Source organism: Fragaria vesca, linkage group LG5 (assembly GCF_000184155.1).
Source record: "Fragaria vesca subsp. vesca linkage group LG5, FraVesHawaii_1.0, whole genome shotgun sequence".
NCBI classification, from domain to species: domain Eukaryota; kingdom Viridiplantae; phylum Streptophyta; class Magnoliopsida; order Rosales; family Rosaceae; genus Fragaria; species Fragaria vesca.
Window position 1 is genome coordinate 28,645,786 of NC_020495.1, and position 5,968 is coordinate 28,651,753.

Consider the following 5,968-nt stretch of genomic DNA (forward strand, 5'->3'; position numbering starts at 1 on the left):
TGCAGGTGTGGACCTTGAGGCCGCAAGCATAATATATTGTAAATTAGGAATTTCATGTTTTCGTTTGTAAATAGGGCTTGAATAAAGAATAGACATTTCGAAAAGAAACGCTATTCTTGTTTGTTTGTTTTTTTTTGTGATGTTTAAAACATGTGTGTTTTAAGTACCTTCTTGAAAGGTTGTAAACAATAAAGGTTTGTAGGTTATGTTTTATATGTCATGTAATGATATCAGTCTCATTTTAATTATGGATGTTAAACTGTCTATAATTAAAGTGTGATTCACTCCTTAATTCGAGGTTAAACCTTTACTCAAATTGGGGTGTGACAAGTTGGTATCAGAGCATTAGGTTAAGACCCTAAGAGAATTAGAAAGTCGAATTTTTTATTTTTATTTTTTATTTTTTTAGATTTGGTTATTTATGCATCTTTATGTATTGGGTTTAGTTATCCTTACATTTTGATGTATAGGTATGGAGCCGGTCCAGAGTGAGGATACATATGGAGAATTTGAGGTGGGACCCAATGGACCTCAACCTGTTGATAACGTTGATTATCGTTTAAGAATTCATCATACTGCGACACTACGACTCCGTAACCGTATAAGAGACGTGGGGCAACGATGGATGTTTTATACACCCCAAATGCAACGACAGGTGGTGCGCCATAGAATAATGCGTGATCAGGATATTGCATTATGTGAAAGAATGCAGGAAGCCTCAGACGATTTTTACCACCATTTGGAGGAAGATGTCGTGTTGAATGGTGGAATCCAATGGCCTCCACCTGGTGTAGATTTGGGTAACAATAATGTAGAAGTTGATGAAGAAGATCCTAATTATGAACCTATGGAGGCAAGTGAATCTGTTTCGGGACCTCCTCAGCTTGTCCCAGATCCACCAGCGAATCCTGTCCCAGCTCCACCAGTCAATGAGGAGCAAATGGATGAGAATGACGACGGATCGGTGCATTCGGTTATGTATCTCTCATCTGACACCTCTGTTATAGATTTGTCAGATGATGATGTGTAGAATTTAGGTTTTCTGATTGGCTATTGTACAGCAGTGGTAACAACAAGTCTAGGTCCTTTGATTCTAGATTTGTATGTTACAATTTTGGAGTGCTAATCTCTTTTGTTACTCTGTGTTCGGTAACTATAAATATGTAATCCTTATGTGATATATATATAAGATGTATATTATATGTGCATTGTTTTTTTTTTTTTTTATTGTTTATCATTTTACTGTATACTTATTTTACTGTTGAGATATATTAGGATTATACTCTGAACTTTTAGCTGTAAGATTTTGGGTAGAATTGTGCCTTAGTTCTTTCATTTTGTTTTAAATTCAAGATGACGGAAGCTGGGAACCAAAGTAATGTGGAATTTGGTAACAATTCTGGAGTAATTTCTGCCATTCAAGAGATGGCTAGTGCAATTAGGGAGAATTATAGAGGAAATCAGATTGAGAATGCTGAAGATAGAGTTTTAAGGATTCAAGGTGAGTTTCGTAAGTCAAAGCCACCAGTATTCAAAGGGAGTACAGACCCAATGATTGCTGAAGAATGGGTACGTCAGATGAAAAGAAGTCTGACGAATAAGAGAATTCCTGAGGATTTACAAGTGACTGTTGCTTGTACCTATCTGGAAGGTCAGGCATATCGCTGGTGGGAATCCGTGCTTTGTATTCCGAATACTGTGATTACGACATGGGCTGAATTCGAGAGAGTCTTTCTTGATAAATATTTTCCTTCCACTCAGCGTCGTCTGAAATCTAAGGAGTTCGCTTCTCTTCTTCAAATGAATATGCTTGTGGGAGAATATCAGGCTAAGTTTGAGGAATTAATGCTTTTTGCACCTGAGCTTGTACCAGATGATTATGCTAAAGCAAGGCGCTTTGAAGAAGGTCTGAAACCATTGATCAAAGAGAAAGTAGTAATGCTCAAGCTTGATAGGTATATTGATGTAGTGGAACGCGCTCTGATGGCTAAACAGATGATGCAAGAATCAAAAACCTTTTGGGAAGTTGGAAAAGGTGGAGTTGGACCAAGTAACAAACGTCCACGACCTAACCTTCCTCGCTACTCGTTCAATAATCGACCTTCACGACCTTTGACCTGTTATCATTGTGGTCAACAAGGGCATTATGCAAAGGATTGTGCAGGGATGCCTACATATCAGGCACCTCGGACCCTACAACAACAATATCGTGCGCCAAACACTCAATATCCTACTGCCCAACCCCAATTCTATGCCCCACAACAACTCTATCGTGCTCCTGTCTCAGCACAACAGAATTGGGCTAGACCACAAGTTAGACCACATGCACCTCGTCCTACTAGTCAACCAGCTGTATCTAAACCTCAAGTGGGAGCTAAAAGGCAGAATCGTGTAGCTCAAGGTCGAGTTTATGCTATGGGTTATGGTGAGGATGAAGTTGAGGCTACCAATGAAACTGAAGTAGTCAACCAATTCCAAGGTGAAGAACAAATGGAGATGGGAAGTCTGAATAACATGGAGGATCCATATGATCATACTGTTGTGGAAGGTACACTCCCAATTTTTAACACTTGGGGTAGAATTTTATTTGATCCCGGTGCTTCACATTCTTTTATATCCACTTTTTTTGCGTGTGCTTTGGGATTAGAGTATCAGTTTTTACAGCGTCCATTAAAAATAGGATCTCCTATGGGTAGTAGTATGAGAGTTAATAAGGTGTCTAGATCCTGTATGGTAGAAATTTCGGATCGACGATTTTTCTTCGACTTGATGATAATGGACTTATTAGAGTATGATGTTATCTTGGGAATAGATTGGCTTTCTCATTACAAGGCTATCTTTGATTGTGAGAAGAAGACAGTGACGTTAACCACAAAGGAAGGGGAAGTTATTACCTTTATTGGGGATAATGGACTAACAAATCCTCAGTTGGCCTATGGTAGGAAAGGTATAAATTACTCAATGATGATTGCCAATTTGGTTTTGGCAAAAACAAATGACATAGACATTGAGTCAATTCCGGTTGTGAATCAGTTCAGAGATGTCTTTCCGGTGGATTTGTTCAAGTTACCTCCAGAGCGTGAGGTGGAATTTGCTATTGAAGTTTCCCCCGGTACGACACCAATTTCCATACCTCCTTATCGTATGGCCCCAAAGGAGTTAACAGAACTTAGAGCTCAGATTGATGAACTACGGAGTAAAGGATTTATTCGTCCTAGTGTGTCACCCTGGGGTGCGCCAGCTTTGTTTGTGAAAAAGAAAGATGGATCACTTCGTATGTGTGTTGATTATCGACAATTGAATAGGGTTACTGTGAAGAACAAATATCCACTTCCGAGGATTGATGATCTCTTTGATCAATTAAGAGGCTGTGAATTCTTTTCGAAGATTGATCTACGGTCTGGTTATCATCAATTACGCATCAGGGAGGAGGATATTCAGAAGACAGCTTTCAAGTCTCGGTATGGGCATTATGAGTTCCTTGTTATGCCTTTTGGTTTGACGAATGCGCCGGCAGCGTTTATGGATTTGATGAATCGTGTTTTTGGACCGTATTTGGACCAGTTTGTGATTGTGTTCATTGATGATATTCTCATTTACTCCAAATCAAAGGCAGAGCATGAGCAACACTTGTCCATTGTTTTAGAGACATTGAGAGAACATCAACTTTTTGCTAAGTTGAACAAATGCGAATTTTGGTTAAGTGAAGTGAAGTTTCTTGGCCATGTGATTTCAAAAAAGGGCATAGCTGTAGACTCTTCAAAGGTTGAAGCAGTGGTGAATTGGAGTCAACCTAAGACCGTGGCTGACATACGTAGCTTTTTGGGTTTGGCGGGTTACTACAGGAGATTTATAAAGGACTTTTCCCGAATAGCTGCACCAATGACTCAGTTGACACGGAAGGGAGTTTCATTTATATGGACGACTGAATGTGAAGAGTCATTTCAAGAACTGAAGATTCGGTTAACTACGGCCCCGATTTTAATAATTCCTGAGCAAGGCATTGGATATACAGTATACACTGACGCATCACTGCGTGGGTTAGGATGTGTACTAATGCAACTCAAGAATGTCGTGGCTTACGCTTCTCGTCAGTTGAAATCGCATGAAAAGAATTATCCAACTCATGACTTGGAGTTAGCAGCAATTGTTCATGCTTTGAAGACCTGGAGACATTATTTGTATGGTGAACGGTTCGAGCTCTACTCTGATCATAAAAGCTTGAAATATTTGTTTACTCAGAAGGAACTCAACTTAAGACAACGCCGTTGGATTGAGTATCTAGAGGATTATGACTTTGGATTGAATTATCATCCTGGAAAAGCGAATGTAGTAGCAGATGCTTTAAGCAGAAAGACAGATGGTTGTTCTGCAAGTATGCAACTCCAAAAATGGAAAATGGTAGAATCCATTTGTGAATATCAACTGTATGTCAAGAAGCAGAAGAGTGGTGCGTATCTTTGCAACATGGCATCACAACCTACTTTGATGGGGAAAATTATTGAGAAACAACAAGAAGATAAGACTTCTAAAGAACTGTTAGAGAAAATGAGGAAGGGAGAGAAATTAGAAGGATGGACCTTCCAAGACGATAGTGGATTAAGATATTGGGGAAGACTCTATGTTCCAAAAATTTCAGATATGAGAAATGAAGTCCTTCGTCAGGCACATTACTCATTATATACTATTCATCCAGGTGGAACAAAGTTATATCATGACCTTCGTCGTCAATTCTGGTGGGGTACCATGAAGAGAGACATAGCGACTTTTGTGTCAAAGTGTCTGACTTGTCAGCAAGTGAAAGCTGAGCATCGTAAACCCGGAGGAAAACTTCAACCACTTCCTCCTATAGCTGAATGGAAATGGGATCACATAACTATGGATTTTGTGACCGGATTACCTCGTTCGCCTAAAGGAAAAGATTCTGTGTGGGTCATTGTCGATCGCTTAACGAAGTCTGCACATTTTCTCCCAGTCAAGACAACAGACTCAACGGAAACTCTTGGAAAATTATATGTTCAGGAAATAGTTAAACTCCATGGAGTTCCTCTGTCTATTGTGTCTGATAGGGTTTCAAAGTTTACTTCTAGATTGTGGGAAAGTCTACAACGTGCTTTGGGAACAAAATTGAATTTTAGTAGTGCATTTCATCCACAGACTGACGGACAGTCAGAGCGAACTATTCAAATATTGGAAGATATGTTGAGGGCATGTGTGCTAGACTCTCATGGAAGTTGGGAAGATTACTTGTCATTGGCAGAATTTGCATACAATAATAGTTTTCAGTCCAGCATCAAAATGGCGCCATATGAAGCTCTTTATGGGAGACCCTGTAGATCACCAATGTGTTGGACAGAAGTGGGTGATAAAATCTTGCTTGGACCTGACTATGTGCAGGAAACCACTGAAAAGATTAGGCTTATCAAGCAACATCTACTCACTGCTCAGACTCGACAAAGAAATTATGCGGATCGGAGGAATAGACCTTTAGAGTTCATGGTTGGTGATTTTGTTTTCTTAAAGGTGTCACCACGCAAGGGAATTCAGAGATTTGGGAAGTCAGGGAAATTAGCTCCACGTTTTGTTGGACCTTTTGAAATTCTAGAAAGAATTGGAGAAGTTGCTTATAAGGTAGCATTGTCACCACAACTATCAAATGTCCACAATGTTTTCCATGTTTCAATGTTGCGAAAGTATCAACCAGATCCTAGCCATGTCATTGATTGGGGAGAATTCGAAGTAGATGAGCAGTTGTCTTATGAAACAATCCCAATTCAGATTCTAGATCGTAAGGAACAAGTTCTACGTACCAAAACTATTCCTTTGGTCAGAATTCTTTGGCAAAAAGGGAACGTTCAAGAAGAAACGTGGGAGTTGGAAACTGAAATGCACAACAAGTATCCAGAACTATTCTCTACTTCGGGTAAGTTTGAATTTCGGGACGAAATTCTGTTTAGGAGGGTAGTTT